This window comes from Puma concolor, chromosome A1, assembly GCF_028749965.1.
Source record: "Puma concolor isolate L17-30 chromosome A1, mPumCon1.1.hap2, whole genome shotgun sequence".
Lineage (NCBI taxonomy): Eukaryota > Metazoa > Chordata > Mammalia > Carnivora > Felidae > Puma > Puma concolor.
In genome coordinates this window covers 136,884,765-136,902,511 of record NC_141667.1, presented here as the reverse complement: position 1 = coordinate 136,902,511, position 17,747 = coordinate 136,884,765, and positions in this window count along the sequence as shown.

The window sequence follows — 17,747 nt, the reverse complement described above, 5'->3', positions numbered from 1 at the left end:
TGGCGCAGTCGGTTAAGCGTCCGACTTCAGCCAGGTCACGATCTCACGGTCCGGGAGTTCGAGCCCCGCGTCAGGCTCTGGGCTGATGGCTCAGAGCCTGGAGCCTGTTTCCGATTCTGTGTCTCCCTCTCTCTCTGCCCCTCCCCCGTTCATGCTCTGTCTCTCTCTGTCCCAAAAATAAATAAACGTTGAAAAAAAAAATTAAAAAAAAAATATATAGATATGCATAATGAATTTCCTTTTAGAAAATATGAATAATGAATTTGTGTATCAGAATATAGTCACAGAAAAGGAAAAACATCTTACTTGATACAGTACAAATTTTCTCATTTAGCAATATCAAGGCTCAATCGGCATCATCGTCCTACAATTCAAAATCTAAGACCACTGTTTAATCTATGTTAACCACTGTCCTCACATCTTAGCCTTCTTACTGAATTTACTTTCTTACTAAACTTACTAAGCTTACTAAAGTTTTTCATTTCAAGATCAGAGTCTGACGATGAACTGCAGAAAACTGTATTACTATTCCCATATATGCACAGTCATACATAAGAATTCAAAGCACTTTTTTTACTTCTTTTTTAACATTTATTCATTTTTTGAGAGACAGAGAGAGACACAGCATGAGCGGAGGAGGGGCAGAGAGAGAGGGAGACACAGAATCCGAAGCAGGCTCCAGGCTCGGAGCTGTCAGCACAGAGCCCGATGTAGGGCTCGAACCCACCAACCTTGAGATCATGACCTGAACCAAAGTCGGACACTTAACCGACTGAGCCACCCAGGCGCTCCTAGACTATTCTAAATAAAACTAAATTTAAAACAAAATTTTTAAAAATGAAATAAACAGAAAAACAGCTTTTCCAATTTCTTATATAAAACAATGTTAACAGAACAGTTCAGCAAAGACAGTTTTTCACCTTGAAGAGAAAGCTTGTAGCTGTAATTTTTACTTCTGAATAAGTTCTTCTGCCTGTATTGTAGGTGCTTCAATCTAATTGAAAATGAAACATCTCCAAGTTGGAGAAACAAAGTGACACTCAGAGCCTAAGGCTTGACTCCCACGTAATTCCGCCAGTAATATTTTTATGGCTGCAGAAAGCAGAAAAACACAGATATGTTGGCTTGTAGTATTAAATTTAATTCATAAAGTTTAGTAGCAATACTTCTGAGGACAGAGAAAAGTCAGCTTCCAATATGGTTAGTCCAGAAAAAGAAAGATATATTGCTGGTGCAAAAATTGCCTACTCAAAATTTCAAAGTATAGGCTTTAGGGCTCTGAAACACGGGAAGATATAAATACTTTATTATACATCTCATATTGCAAAAGTATCAAAAAGATTTCCTTGGGTTAATACAGCTACCTAAAATCAAAGAACAAAATAACAGAACAAAGAACGAAGGGAGTTTTTTTATTTTTATTAGTTCTCTTGTCATTCATAATAAATTAATAGAATTCTGGTTTTTCTAGCTTTCCGAAGAGATTTTATGAAACATATGAAACAGCTTAGAAACTAGCTTATTTTACAAAGAAGTGACACATTTTTAAGAGAATAAAGAGAAGGAAAGTCTTGGTTTCTGAGTATATGCACATATATATCATTTGAGGGACTCCCCAAGTATAATAGAAACCACTTAACAAAGATCAAACCACATTCTTTCGTTGTTTTCTGTCCCTATATCATTGTGCTGACACATTGGAGACTGTTATCCCCATTGAGTGAGTATAAAAATGAAGAAAATTTCTCCCTAATAGTAAATGTACCATCTTGCTCATTTTAGCATTTTATCTAATATTAGGGGCAAAAATGGAAACAACTTCAAATACTCAAGTAAGAACTTCAGAGGGAGTACGCAGTTTGCATTATAATGTATACCTGTAATAAAATAGCAAAGTGCTTTAAAAAAAAACATTAAGAGAGGAAAACAATTATATTTATAATTTAAATGAAATTCTGCATCCTTCATTTTTTAATTAATTTAATTTTTTTAATTCATTACTCTATTTATTTATTTTTAGAGAGACAGCACAAGCAGGGGAAGGGCAGGGGGAGAAGGAGAGAGAGTGGGGAGAGCCCCATTTGGGGCTCAATCTCATGACCGTGAGATCATGACCTGATCCAAAATTGAGACTTGGTCGTTTACCCAACTGAGTCACCCAGGCACCCCTGAAATTCTTCATTTTTAAAGGAGTATAATTTTTCCATGATCTACCTGGTTCAAATCCTATTTGATCTTTATAAAGATAGAAAAAAAGACCATGTTCAATCTTTTCAGATGCCCAGCCAACTACTTTCTCTATTAATGGTCTCTAATTTTCAGCCAACAGAAATAGATTCTGCTACAACATTTTTCTTCACTGTCGCCATCCCCAAATTCCTTATTTTTTCTGGTGCCCTCAGTGAGCACAAGATTTGATTAACACTAATTACTAGCATTTTTGTTCTACCAGCTTACCAATATTAAAAATATAATGTGGCTTCATCAAATATATTTGCAATGGCATAAAACTTATTATAGCATATTTCTACACAGACAGAAGTGTAAACATTAAAAACTGAAAAAAAATTAATATAACACTGTATGTTAACTACACTGGAATTAAAATTAAATTTAAAAAGAATATTCTACATTTTGGTATCAGTAGTGGTTACAAAGAAACAAATGCATAAAATTTTTTCAAACTATACACACAAATTTTTGTTTAAGTTTTTATTTATTTTGAGAGAGAGAGATAGAGAGAAGGGAAGGGGAAGAGAGAGAGAAAGAATCCCAAGCAGGCTCCACACTGCCAGCACAGAGCCCGATGTGGGGCTGAACTCCGGAACCATGAGATCAAGACCTGGGGCGAAAATCAAGAGTTGGACGCTTAACCGACTGAGCCACCCAGGCACCCCCACACAAGTATTTTAAACCACAATTAAGGGAACAAGTGTTTACGATGATTATCTGATTATAGACGTGGGTGATTCTTCTTTTTTCTATATCTCTTTCCAAATTTTATACAAAGAATAAATGTCTTTTCTGTAATGAAAAAAAGTGATCAATATGAATAGAACATATCTCAGAAAAAGAAGCCATAAGAGGGATATTCAACAAGAGCTGGATCATGGATGAATTTTTTCAGACCTTTAATAAACAGATATTTTGATCCTATGTATACTTTCCCAGGCCATAAAGAAATTTTACTGAGCCATCATAAGAATGATACCAAACTTAATAAATACAGCATAAAAAATAAACTACTAGCCAATATTTTTATGATTATATATGTACAGGTGCTAAATTAAATATTAGCAGGGGAGCCTGGGTGGCTCAGTCGGTTAAGCGTCCGACTTTGGCTCAGGTCATGATCTCACAGCTCGTGGGTTCGAGCCCCGCATCAGGCTCTGTGCTGATGGCTCAGAACCTGGAGCCTGCTTTGGATTCTGTGTCTCCCTCTCTCTCTGCCCCTCTCCTGCTCATGCTCTGTCTCTGTCTCTCTCAAAAGTAAATAAACATTAACAAAAAATTTTGTAATATTAGCATATGGATTTAAGGAGTTTTATTAACAGATTATAATGCCACGACCAAATAAGATTCTTATCAGGAATAAAAGAAGAGTTGAACACTGAAAGGCTGTTGGATGTAATACCTAAGTATTTATAAAATTCATGATTATAGATGTAAGAACTCAAAGATATTTTCCTTAAAAAGCTATTAAAATCGTGTGAAAAGATGTAAACTGTTTGACTAAAATCAATTGCACAAAAAGCAGATTTCCTATGTAAAAATAAGGTATAAATTAAGCAATAAATGAGTAGAAACTACAATTTTTAAAAGTGTAAGTGGGGATAGAGGGAGATAAAAGAAATCTTAAATAGGAAGACCTATTTTTAGGGGTGATTTGGGAATTATGAAGCCTCTTGAAATTACTCTAAGATTCGATGTAATATAACCAAAATTCCTGCAGAATTTCTTTCCTTTTTTCCTGCCTTTCTTTTTTCTTTTGCTTGTTTTCACCTTGACAAAAAAAGAAAAAAATCATTCCGAAGTTTACTTGAAAGAATTAATGTTTTAAAATTTAGGCCAGGAAAAAAAAGTATTAACAAAAAAGTCTAATGACAAGTATAAATATACACTTGATCTTGAACAACACAGGTTTGAACTGCACAGATCCACTCATACACAGACTTTTTTATATCAGTACACTATAGTATTATAAACCTATATTCTCTTCCTTATGATTTTCTTAATAACATTTTCTTTTCTCTAGCCTACTTTATTGTAAGAATACAGTATAGAATACATATAACATACCAAATATGTGTTAATGTTATGTTGACGGTAAGGTTTCTGGTCAACAGTAGATTATCAGTGTTAAGTTTTGGGTGAGCCAAAAGTTACAGGCAGATTTCAACCTCGCAGGGTATTGGCACCCCTAACCCTGACATTGTCCATGAGTCAATTGTACATTATAAAACTGTAATAATTAAAACAACATGGCATTGCATGGAGGGAGAAATGGATCAATAGAACAGAATTTTTAAATCTATAGAAAACCCCAAGTATTATTGTTAGTTTATCATCTAATGAAGGAGGTATTTCCATGAGAAAATGCTAGATCAGAAAAAGCATGGGGACAACTTATTAGTTATTTAAAAGGTTGGGGCACGTGGATGGCTCACTCCATTAAGCGTCCAACTTCGGCTCAGGTCATGATCTCATGGGGTTTGAATCCTGCGTCAGGATCTGTGCTGACAGCTCAAAGCCTGGAGCCTGCTTCAGATTCTGTGTCTCCCTCTCTCTCTGCCCCTCCTCTGCTCTCTGTCTCTCTCTCTCAAAAATAAATATTTAAGAAAATAATAATAAAAAAACTAAAATAATAAAACATGTCCACAAATTCTTAGACATTCATTTTTTCCAAGATGGAGCCTAATTTCTGTCCCCTTGAGTGTGGGCTGGATTTGGTGATTCACTTCTAAAAAACTTGGGGTAGAAATGGCAATGACTTCCGAGAGTAAGCCATACAAGACATTGTGCCTTTCCTCTTGATCTTGGATCATGTTCTATACAAAACATCAGTTGCCATGTCAAGGACACTCAGTCAGCCCTCTGGAGAGGAAGCAAATCCTTTGTCAAAAGCCAGCACCAATGTGCCTGCTTGGATGTGGACACTTTAGCTCTAGTGAAGGCCAGCAGACCCATGAAAGAACAGGAGACCAACTATCCTGTAGAAGTTTCCCTAAGTTCCTGACTTGTGGAAACCACTCAAGATAGTAAATGTTACTGTGATTTTAAGCAGCTATATTTTCAGAAATTTTGTTACCTATGTATATAAGTAATACATATCTATGTATCTATTGTATCTAGATAATAGATACAATCTATGTAATAGATAAGTAATAGATATCTATGTAATATCTATGTATCTATGTAATAGATAAGCAATATACTTCTTGATTTTTATTATTATAAATATCCCTATAAAGAAATGTGTGTGTGTTTATGTATTTATATATAATTGCACTCTTGTGTGAACATATCTGTGGGTTAAATTCCTGGATATGGAATTATATATAATTGCACTCTTGTGTGAACATATCTGTGGGTTAAATTCCTGGATATGGAATTCAAGAGGTTTGCATCCTAAACATTTTGGTATATATGACAAGTTATCTTCCAAAAAGTAAATAAATTTATACCTCCCTTTGTTCACAATATTGTTAACAAAGGGTATTAAGTATTTTTAATTTTTTGCCAAATTGATAGATATTCGTTTTAATTTGCATCTCTTTAAGTGACAGGTTGAATATTTATAAGACTATCTGGCCATTTGTAGATCAAATGTTTGCCTATTTTTCATTCTGGTTCTCAGCCTTTCATTGATTCGTAAGTGCTGTCTGTAGTTGAAAATTTGCTTTGTTATAGCTGCGAATCATTTTCCCAAGTTGTCTTTGCGTTTTGACTTTAAATCAAACTTAAAATCTACTAGGGGCGCCTGGGTGGCTCAGTCAGTTAAGCGTACGACTACGGCGTCTGACTCACAAACTGAGTTCGAGCCCTGCGTTGGGCTCTGTGCTGACATCTCAGAGCCTGGAGCCTGTTGTGGATTCTGTCTCCCTTTCTCTTTGCCCCTCCCCCACTCATACTCTGTCTCTGTCTCTCTGAAAAATAAATAAACATTTAAAAAAAGAATTAAAAAAATCTATTAAAAACTTTATTAAACAATTAGTCTATTAAAAGCTCTATTAAACTTTTTTTCTGTATAGATTTATTTTTACAAAATAGGTGACCAAATTTATTTATCTTTTTATTTATGGGTTCTGGAGTTGTGGCATTCTTTGAAAGGCCTTCTTCATTCCAATACTATATTGAATCCACGGATTTTTTCCGTATTTCTTTTTTTTTTTTCTTTTTTTTTTCATTTTTTAATTTTTTAAATTTATTTATTTTTGACCATGAGGTCATGACCTGAGCCAAAGCTGGAGATTTAATCAACTGAGCCACCCAGGCGCCCCTTGTGAACGTATTTTAAAATCATTAGTAAAAAACTTAAATATTTATGAATGAAAGGCTGATTAAATCAATCATAACCATTATCTCTAAATACTTTTACAGCCTATTCCTTCAGTAAAAAAAAAAAGAAAGATAATTTAAACACATAATTCTGATATGAAAACATGAATTATATTTATTTATAATAATTAAATATACATTATATTTATAACTGTTACTTTTATATTATTGTTTTATATTATATATAATTGTATATAATTATGCATAATATAATTAAATACAATTAAATATATAATTACATAATTAAATATAAATTATTTTTATTTTATCTTATATTTATATACATATACCCTTGATAACATAGTGTGTATGCTACAAAATAGACACAAAAAAATTTTCCTCTTCAATGAGATAAACCTGAGTGGAAGAGCTAATAATATTTTCTTCCCACTTCCCAGTGAATCATCTTGAGGTGAATGTATGTACTTAAGGGACCACTGAAATAAATGTAGTCATTGAAAAATGAAATGACTCTATGAATACAAATGAGAGAAAGCATCCAAATCAGAAAAGCAAAATGGTAAACATCAGGTATCAATTGATTCCATCTTCGTGAATAAAGAGCACACACATAGATGCTTACACACACACATAAAATAAATGAAAAACTGTAAGAGGGGCACCTGAGTGGCTCAGTCGGTTACATGGCTGACTCTGGCTCAGATCATGATGTTGCAGTTCGTGAGTCAGCGCAGAGCTTGCTTGGGATCCTCTGTCCCCCTCTCTCTCTGCACCTCACCTGCTCATGCACCCTCTACACTCTCTCTCCCCAAAATAAACAAACATTAAAAAAAATTTTTTTTTAAGCCAGAAAAGAAACTTAAGAAAGGTTATCTCTGGAAATCAGATTTAATCAGAATAGAGATGAGGGAAAAAACCTTCATTTATCTTTTGATTCACTTCTATAACTTTTGAACTTAATATGCACATGTTTTCATTTTGATAATTACTTTCATTCTTTAAAGAAAATATATGCAAATTCACATAAATAAAAGCAATGCAACAAAAAATGAGTGAAGAACATGAAAAAATAGTTCTCAGGGGAAAAAATGTATAAAAATGCCTCTTGAGGGGTGCCTGGGTGGCTCAGTAGGTTAAGAGTCTGACTTTGGTTCAGGTCATGATCTCACGGTTCGTGGGTTCGAGCCCACATCAGGCTCTCTGCTGACGGCTCGGAGCCTGGAGCCTGCTTCGGATTCTGTGTCTCCCTCTCTCTCTGCCCTCCCCCAATCATACTCTGTCTCTCTCTCCCTCTCTCTCTCTCAAAAACAAATTTAAAAAAATTTTTAAAAAGTGTTTTAAAATGTCTCTTGAACATTTTTTTTTCATGTCCAGTTTCATGTAAAAGAAGTGAAATGTAAATCAAAACTACACAGAAATAGCACTTTTCATCGATCAGATTGGCAAATACCCTGAAGTTTGATAACATATCGACTTGGTAAGGGGGACAGTCACTTTCATTCATTGTTGTGAATACTATAAATGAATATAACCCCCCTGGAGGGCCTTTTGGCAATATCTACCAAAATTTAAAATGCACATACCCTTTAACCCAGCAAGGCTACTTCATGAAATTAATCCTACAGGCATATGTAAATAACATATGTCCAAGGTTATTTGTTGCAGGATGGTTAATAATAGCAAAAGATGAGGATGTCATCATCATTGTTGCTGTTTTTAGATTCTAGAAGCAAACTTTATTTACTGTATAAGTATCTTCACCTCAGGTGGCTTCACAGAAGCACCCAACCAGGTTTCTGGCTTTCTCTTGAATTACACTTTAGTCAGCAGTGGCATGTGTAATATTTTATCTTGCTCAGTTTTGTCTCTCGTTAAAACAGTTCATGAATCACATTTTATGGTTTCCATATAGGTTAGAGAATGAGTTCATTTGCATAGAGATCGAGTCCCTGACGAATTTAGGAGACCACCTTTAAAATGTATCTCAAAACTCCTATCTTCTTGCTAAAACCCCCTTTCTAATATCACCTCCATCCCTACCTCCTTTTTTTTCATTCTAATTTCTTTCCGTCATCAAAACCAACAGCTGACATTTTTCTCAAGGCCATTTTCACAAGTCAAACAGATTTTCATTACTATGAAAGCTATTGCCTGAAGAGCTGCAAACTGGAAAGCCACATTAGAGTATGTGTTGTGGGCCACGGGCTGAGCTCATTCATTAGCTGGGCAACTCAGTCCCCAGCCTCCATCTTGCCCCAGCAGAATCCCAGATTACTACAGCAATGGAATGTCTTCTGACAAACAGCTAACTCTGCAAACGGTAAGCTTACAAATGCCAAGGGTTTGCTCGCAGAAGATGAGAATCAACCTCAATGTCCATTAACAGGTGTCAAGTACGATAAATTACAGTAAATCCTTTCTATGAATTACAAGACAGCGATTGGAGTAAAATCCTCTTTACATATACGTATATAAGCTCAAAAATATTATTAATTAAAAAAAGCAAGGTCAGAACCGGGTGCTACCATTTGGAAAACAAAGTGGGGAGGATATGTATTCACATGTGCTTATTTACATATAAAATCACTGGAAGGAGACAGGAGAAACTAAATGTCAGTGGGGAAAAAATCTGAATGGCAGGTAGGCAGAGGGGAGAGGCAGACATTTCACTCTTCACACTTTTCCGATCTCTGATCCATTAAAATTAATACAATAACAAAGTACAGGATAATGATATTGGCTAACACTTAATTAAGAGTCACTTGCCTTGGGGTGCCTGGGTGGCTCAGTCAGTTAAGTGTCTGACTCTTGATTTCAACTCAGGGCATGACCTCACCTCACCATTCATGGGTTCGAGCCCCACATCACGCTCTGCGCTGGGATTCTCTCTCTCCCTCTCTCTGCCCCTCCCCCGCATGTGCTGTCTCTGTCTCTCTCTCCAAAACAATAAATAAAGCTTAATTTTTTTAAGCTTTATTTATTGTTTTGGAGAGAGAGACAGAGCATGAGCAGGGGAGGGGCAGAGAGAGAGGGAGACACAGAATCTGAAGCAGGCTCCAGGCTCTGAGCTGTCAGCACAGAGCCCGACGCGGGGCTCGAACTCACGAACCGTGAGATCATGACCTGAGCCGAAGTTGGACGCTTAACTGACTGAGCCACCCAGGCGCCCCCCAAAAAAAATCTGTTTTAATACTCACTTGCCTCGTGCTAGACACTCTATTGTTTTATATATTATTGTATTTAGTTCACACATTTCACAGATGAGGAAACTGAAGCCCAGTGAGACTAAAAAGGAGCCAAAGACCTGCCAGTGGTCAGGGGTGGGCCTACTCTATTCTCCCAGGATTTCTGGGCCAGATTCTGTGCTACCTCCCATCTAGAAAGATGTTAACAGTAACACTTTGTTAGAAGACACTCAGTCTTCATACCAGTCAACAATCATCAATACAGAAGTGATTTTTTTTTCCAGGGACAGTATCTTAAAAGACTTTATGGATGATATTTGAAGGAGTCACCAGAAATGCACCAGAACTGCAACGAAGAGACTCTGCCATAACTTTGATTTCTCTTGGGCTTCGTTTCTACATATAGAAGATGGACTAAGGAAATATCCAAGCTTCCTTTCAAAATCCAAACCCAAGATGGGACGCAAGTCACCTGGACGATGACGAGCCCTCCGGCATTTGAGGGGCCACCCTTTTCTGTAAAGCCAAGTCAAGTGGTTTACGGGCCTACCCCAACCCATGGCGGAGGCTAGCCTCCCCACCTCTTCCCCTTTCCAAAGGTCATATTTCTATGTTTAAGGCAACAATTGTTCTTTTGCACCCAACCGTAGCCAGACCACAAGAAAGCCTTATTCTCTGCTGCTGCCACTGACCTGCATGTGCTACAGGGGGCACATGCTACATGGTCACTGCTACGAGCCTGGACACTGCACGTCTCTTCATCCCACTACAACACCATTCAACAAGAAACATTTTCAGGCATTACTGAAAGAATATAAAAGAAGACAGGAACGGCTATAAAGCAATAATGAGGCCTTACTGCCCATGTAGCAGTTTGAATCCTTTGCAGCATGAGGGGCTGAGACAATGCCTATTTCTTTCTTTCTTTCTTTTTAATGTTTACTTATTTTTGAGAGAGAGAGAGACAGCCGAGGAGATGCAGGGAGAGAGAGAACAAAGGATGCGAGGCAGGCTCCACACTGACAGCAGAGAACCTGATGTGGGGGGCTCGAACCCATGAACTGTGAGATCATGACCTGAGCCAAAGCCAGAAGGTTAAGGACTGAGCCACCCAGAAGCCTCTGTTTAGAATAGGCAGCACCTATTCCTAATGCAGAAACAGGAGAAGCTCTCCTCATTCTTAAAGGTACAGTAATTCGTAGTTAGAAGAGGGACTTTTAAGTCAGAGAAGATTGGTTTCAGTCTGTGTGTTTCCCCGTGGGCTCCACGTAGTAGAATGCCCAAGGAAGTGTCTACCTGGGAGGGTTCATGAGCTTCCTTGTATTTAATCACCCATCCTCTGAAGGTCATAAACTCAATAAAGAAGGAGAAAACAGCTTCTCTTGTTTCTCCTGATTAAAACATCATCTCTGTAATAGGTGAAAGCAAAGCCTTCAAGTTTCCAAGTGATTTAAAATCCCTTCTATCAACAGTGTGACAGAAAGCAAGAAAATTTACACACCCTTGGGGCAAGATAGTGGAAATATATTACTGTCCTATGGAGGTAAATGCAAATTCTTACTGGTGATTTTTTTTTTTTTTTTTTTTTTTTTTTTTTTTTAAGTACAGAGGTAGGAGTAAACGCACTGGTCAAATCTCATAACAAGTATTACAGGGCACATGGTAGATCTTTTCCAGAAATAAAACAACTTCAAATCTTGTATTAGGAAAGGTAGGAACGATTTCATCATATCAATGATGCAACCTACAGTTAGTCTCTCAGAATCATTTCAAATGATCACATGGAGAAGCCAAAGGGCAAAATAGTTGCCTAAATGGCATCTTGAATGATATTGACGGTCTCTCAGATTACCTCCAGCGTTCCATATTATTTTGCATTAACTCTTCCAGATAAGTACCTAAATTATGGTAAACAGTGTAAATTCTAGCACTGTCCTCTTAGAACTTCCATCCACTGCTGTTTTAAATCACTCAAGTCCATTCTTATATGGCAGCTGGCATTCTCCTTGACTTTAACAGATGAAAAGATAATTAGGGAAACTAATGGCTGTTTTTCCTACCTCAAGCACCTATTTTTGTAGGCCCATCACCTCCCCCTCCAACCCCCAAATGAAGATATTCTATAATATTTCCTTCAGAATTTGCCGGGCTTTCCTGGTAAGTTTCAAGGGCATCTAATCTTGCATCTAGTAATTTTCCAAAGGAGAGCATGCTATATATAATATTCCATGCCCAGTGGACTCAAAGATGGGTATGAAGTCCAGTGTCCTAGAAAGGATGAGCAAGCACAAGATGCCCTGAAGTCAGGCCTGCGGTTAAGCCACTTTCCTGCCCCTCACCTTGGGTCCCTGGCAAGACAGCAGTGACCTTGAAGCCATTGCTTTGTCACTAGTAGGAGGCAGCCAGTGGACCTTTCACTAGCTGGGGTCCAAGACGCTGTGACTGAACCTCTGTGGTAGCAGAGTGTAACGAGGCGATCAGAATGCTTTTAGCACAACAATAGGTAGAAAGGTGTCCAAATTGGGAGCTCAGCTGCCTACCAGCTGTATAATCTTAATAACGTGGAGATAATACTTAAATCGTGACTTCTCTTTGAGCAATAAATGAGCTTGTACTTATGAAGGACTTGGAACAGTGCCTGGCACAAAGTCACTCAATAAATGCATTAAGTACAATTAGCTATCGATACATTATTTTTGGTTCTTCAAAGTCCGGAGGCCCTGCCATGGAACAAGCTTTCTGACTCACATTGACATTCTTTGGGGCCAAAGCCATGAACTCTCTTTGATTAGGTGGTATGGTCCTCATTTTGTGAATGTCCTTTAAAACAGGCAGCAGGTACGTGGGTATGGGGAGTGTAATTATCTACCCATATGAGCCAGGTATGGCACAACAGCCAGGCATTTCTTCCTTAATCACTTGTCCAATTCAACGCTAGATGGTTTTCTAAGGATGGGGAAATTCGACCATTCCTCTAACTGCAGCTGCCATTCTTTCTTTGCTTCCATCATCCAGTTCAGACGGATGGGGAGGGAAAGCAGTACCCCACACGCCCAACGAAGTCAGCTCCTGATGCAAATAGATGCCTTCTTTCCATCAATTCTGGTCTTCACTTCCAGAGCCTGGCTGGGCAGCAGAGTGGGAGCTCCTTCATGACCTGAGCCTAAGTTGGATGCTTAACCGACTGAGCCACCCAGGCACCCTGAGGGGTAGTTCCTTCTTAGTAAGTACTAAAAGGGATGGAGGTCTGTCTGTTCCGTGGAAGTCTCTGTGGAACATGAGGCCACCCAGTACCAAATGCTCTCAGTCTTGGGCTTTTAGATCAAAATAATGAGACAATAAGAAACTGTTACATTTATACCTGTTTTTTTCCCTGGCGACTTCTTTACCTCCAAAAGCATTTGGAAGTTCCGGGTCACCTGCAAAATGTCAGTAAAGCTATACACAATGAAAGAAAGAGCCCTGAAGAGTCCCTTTTGGGTTCAGCCAATAGAGGAAATAACATAGCATTGAGCCTTAAGAATGGCTACTGATCAAATTTAACCAGAGACAAGTTCGCCTGTCTTCCCAGAAAGAGTAAATAAGAAATAAAGTTGACTCAATTCATTTTGGCAGCCAACACACAGAATTCAGTTTATTTCTTTCTGTCCTACAGAATGTTTGTTGTTGTTGTTTTTAAGCAAAGAAAAAAAAAAAAACTACATGAAAGGAATGTGGCAAATCCCAGATCAATTTTTCAATAAATTCTCTGCCTCGTCCAAAAGCAGAACCGAGTTCACATCAGGCATAAGAAAACGAGGATAAATGCTAGACAATTGAAAACATAATCACTTATGAATGTCCTTGAAGGCTACGACATACTGAGTAACAGCCAGCAGGACTTTGGGAAAATTTTGCAAGTCAAGTCAGAATGCAAACATCCAGTCCTCTAATGCGGACACTCCCAGGAAACAAGATGCATTTGCTCTTGACTTGCGATAAGTTTTTTATTCCGTCGCATACAAAGTGATATGGTAGTGATCAAGGTGGCCCCCAACCCTAGGGTTTAAAATACACCTAAGCTCACATAATACAATAAGGAATTGTTTATCAACCATTATTTAATATATAATGTCTTATGTCTTGGATGTGGGGTTTATACATTTATCATTTCCTACACCCAATATACTGACAACTCTCCCCTCTACTGATAATTAAAAGAAATTATAAATGTCTTATGTGTGCAGCATAATTATCACTTTTACCTTATAAAATACAATTTGCTGCCCACACATTACCATCTTATCTGGCCATTTAACTACAGATAATGATCCTTTTATGAATCTAGCCCACAACCTGGACATTTTCTATCTCATGTTCCTTTGGACCCTTGCAAAAACAATATAGAACGCCTGTGGTGTAAAATTAGGCCTAAACTTAATTATCTTGCAGCCTATTTCCTGAGTTTAATTAACTTTTCTGAGTGGTTTCTACTGCAATGAGAACTAGGCCCATTTGGTATTATTTAGTGTCATAATTTCTCTTCCCGCTCAGTTCCAAGGACACCACAAGCTCCCTCCAGTCCTAATTGCCATGGCAAATGCAGAGATAGGAGAACTGAAAAGCAGCTATAACCAAAATTAAGAATGCGCTGCTGTGCATACTAATATAAGGATGGAAATCTATGAGTGTGCTATCTATAATCCCTTCTAGCCTCTAAATGAACTGACTTTAAATATTTAATTATCTTGTTAAGTAAATTCAGATTATAGATTCAAATCCTCGTCATTACAGATCATCGGGCTATTTCAGAAGTAGAATAAATGGAAGCCAGACCAACAGCCTTTTGTAAACTAGAATATGACACACAGTTTACAGTGGAAGCTGTTCTCCTTCTCCCTAGCTTATGTAGACTCCTTCTCTGGACTCTGAGAAGACTAGGCATGACAAGACATTCCGCCTCTAGAAAATGTGTGGACCCTGCCCCATGAGTAGTAGAGTGAATGTGGCCTTTGGAGCCCAACCCATTGAAAGCAATGTGGACTGTTCATCATTAATGCTGCAGCCACTGGCAAGTTGTTAGGTCTTTCACAGCCTAGACTGCCCCACTGTTGAATGCAAATAATGGTAAATGCCCCACTAGTGGGTTTCAATGATTAAAGAGATAACCAGTGAGCTTCCCCTCCTCCTCTCTCCGCCCCCCCCCCCCATATAAAATGTTTCAGAGAAGAAACCGTTGTGGGTTGACTTTTTATGTGCCAGTATGTTTTGTTAATGGCTGAGAGAAGATACAAATGGGAAAACAGACTTGAAGGAGGAGGGTGCCTCTGCTGAGACAGGTAAGAATGAAAAATAAATTACAAATTTTTTTTAATAAAAAAATAAAGGAGAGGTTGGAAAGACCTAAACGTTATTGGCAAAAATAATAACAATAAATAAATAAATAACAGACAGACAGACAGGCAAGGCAGTAGAGGGAGGAAGGAAGAGAAAGAGAACATAAAACCCAGAGGTGGCTCGGTTGGTTAAGCGACCGACTCTTGGTTTCGGCTCAGGTCATGATCTCACGGTTCATGAGATCGAGCCCTACATCCGGTTCCACACTGACAATGCCCTCTGCCTCTCCCCAGCTCGCTCACCGTGTCCTCTCTCTCACAAAATAAATAAATACACATTTTTAAAAAACAGATATTCTGACGTAAAGTACAAGAAAGAGGGCCACTATTTCTAGGACAGTCTGTGACAAAAACCAAGGAGAAATCAGGAAGAACAGAGGAGCCCTCCTACGTCACTGTCTAGCACCCATGTCACGCCTCCATATTTATCCAAGATTTTGGTGCCGCTCTGCCCAGAGCCTATCTTCACCCTAGCTAGGGCTGAGGAGCTGCTGAAGGACAGAGCTGAGAGATGCTTTAAACCTTTCTGATGCCACCAGGTACTTCGTGCCTAATGAAGTAACTCCCCTTCTGTCACTCATTCCCTCATTCTTACTGCTGGTCTTGTGTTGTAATGGGGATTTTCCTTGTTTTATACACATTTTATATCCTTAGTTCTACAATGGGGAAGAATGTCTCAGCACTGTCCTGGGTCAGAGGAATGCCTTGACCTGGCTCCATTCCGGGGCTCCTTGGTCCCCCCTTGCCTAGCCACGGGGAATTCCCCTTCCGCACCAACATCCGTCCTTTAACTGTCCAGTCTAGGTGCAAGGGCAGGTAAAATGAGGTACGCTTAACATTATTCTGAGCCATGAAAGCAGGTACCTCTACTCAAGGAAGACAGAACACAGAATGACATCAATGGTGATGGGCAGGCACTGGCCACGGGAGACCCCCACATGAGAGCAAAGGAAAGGACAATCACTGTGGATCTTTGGCTCAGATGACACACAGTGTGACAACTTTGGCTAACACCGATGCTAACAGAGGATGCTTGTGATGACCCTCCCTAAGCTTTCAAGGGTTTTAGTTCAGGCTCTCAAACACTAAGTGTCTCGGGAAACATTCTGCTCCCCTGTGCTGAATGTCCCATATCTGAGTTTGTCGGAGTTGAACCAGGCAATGACATGGACTGAGATCCTGGTGTTTTTGTTACTGCTGTTGTTGCCATTTTCACATCCCCTCACGACCAGGAAGAACTCCCCCCCACACACATTCATGTTCTTGCTGCTTTCATTCAGAATTTTCACAAATTTTTAATGTTTACTTATGTTTTGAGAAAGACAGAGAGTGCAAGCAGGGGAGGAGCAGAGAGAGAGGAAGACACGGAATCTGAAGCAGGCTCCAGGCTCTGAGCTGTCAGCACACAGCCCGACACGGACTCGAACTCATAAACCATGAGATCGTGACCTGAGCCAAAGTCGGACGCTTAACAGAATGGGCCACCCAGGCGCCCCTCCTTCAGAATTTTCAAATCGACCTTGTAGAGGGAAACAATCGTGAAGAATTAGTCCAATATCTGATTCCATTCTCCAAAAACAGAGAGTCCTGGAGAACCGAGGACCTATATTTTTCTCACCTTCAGTCCGACTCCGTGGCTATCAAAGGCCCTCACAATCTAGGAACTAGTTCCTACTTTACAGTTAAATCAAAATACTTCGTCTTGAGACTTCTGGACTGAAGCACAGAGGACTTTGTACCTCAAGTGCTCCCACCGCATCTCTTTCCCCAGCCGGCCACACACTCTACTGCACAGGCCTTAAATCATCCTGCACACCCTGCTCTTGTACCTGCCAACATCATCCACTGTCTAAATGCAGCCAGCAGCTGTTTATTTACAATTAGATCTGCCAGCTGGAAAGCAAACATTCCGCGTTACCGAATCAATCAATGTTACAGGGAGAGAAAAAATCAGGTACAGCATGAAATGGGGGACAGGAACATTACATTATATTGCAGCTGTCCTTGTCCAATGCCATTAGATGTTCTCGGCACCAAGAATTAATATAACCACAGTCTATGATCAGCTGTCTTCTAGTCGCGGATTTGACACCTAAGAAATACGGCCCGCCAGAGGGAAAGATTTGGGCCTTGGAAGCCCATGGCCTTCACCTGATGACATGAGCAATACTGACCTCCAGGGTGGTTCTCTATCATGGAACCAGGGCACATCCCCCCTACACAATGTTTATCAATTGTATTTCCTCTTTTATCCAAGTGGCAGTTAGAGCTGAATCACACACACTGAGATCAGGCTTTCAAAATAGGATCGTATCACCACGTAGAGTATTTGGGGACGCTCTCTCCTTTTGGAAATATCAAAGAATGATGAGTATCTCCTCTTCATCATAAAGTGGATCAGCACAAGGACTCCTCCCATTTTTACTGATTTACAGAGGTAGTGCTGTTCAAGACCTTGATCTGACTTTGGCTGTCAAGCCACCGACTGAGCCTTGGTGAATTAACACGCTTGCCTGGTTCAGTCCGCAAAATTAGTAAAGCAAAAGGCAGTAACACTCTAGTAAGAATACAGCAACAAAAGCTTAACAGTATGATGGATGAGGCTCTTCCCTTATCTGCCTTATCTGCAGGCTTTTTGTTTGGTTGGTGGTGCCTTTTTTTTTTTTTT